Source organism: Lampris incognitus, chromosome 18, assembly GCF_029633865.1.
Source record: "Lampris incognitus isolate fLamInc1 chromosome 18, fLamInc1.hap2, whole genome shotgun sequence".
In the NCBI taxonomy this organism is placed as follows: domain Eukaryota; kingdom Metazoa; phylum Chordata; class Actinopteri; order Lampriformes; family Lampridae; genus Lampris; species Lampris incognitus.
In genome coordinates this window covers 16,989,347-16,990,099 of record NC_079228.1, presented here as the reverse complement: position 1 = coordinate 16,990,099, position 753 = coordinate 16,989,347, and positions in this window count along the sequence as shown.

Genomic DNA, 753 nt, shown 5'->3' with positions numbered 1-753 from the left:
TGCTTATTGAGTGTTGTTAAAAGGAAAGGTGATGTAACACAGTGGTGAACATGCCCCTGTCCCAGCTTCTTTGGAACGTGTTGCAGGCATCAAATTCAAAATGAGTGAATATTTGCAAAAAACAATAGTTTATCAGTTTGAACATGAAATATCTTGTCTTTGTAGTGTATTCAATTGAATATAGGTCGAAAAGGATTTACAAATCATTGTATTCGGTTTTTATTTACGTTTTTCACAACGTCCAAACTTCATTGGAATTGGGGTTTGTAGAAGTAGTACTTGTAGTATAGTATAATTTGGGTAAATATATAATTCACATAATTCCTCCGGGTGCTCCGGTTCCCTCCCACAGTCCAAAGACATGTAGGTCAGGTACTAAATTGTCCCTAGGTGTGAATGTGTGTGTCGGCCCTGTGATGGCCTGGTGGCCTGACCAGGGTGTCTCCTTCCCTACCGCCCAATGCTGCTGGGATAGGCTCCAGCATCCCCGTGACCTTGAGAGCAGGATAAGTGGTTTGGATGATGGATGGAATGGATTGATATAATTCACAGAAATACACAATGTCTCGAATATTACATGAGAAAATAGAAGATGCTGAGTCATATATGTTTCCTTTCTTGTTTTTTTTTGTTCTTTTACAAATTGGTTCTCCACCACAATGCTTAAACGTAATGCTTAAACACCTGTAAGCCCACACACACACACACACACACACACACACACACACACACACACACACACACACACACACA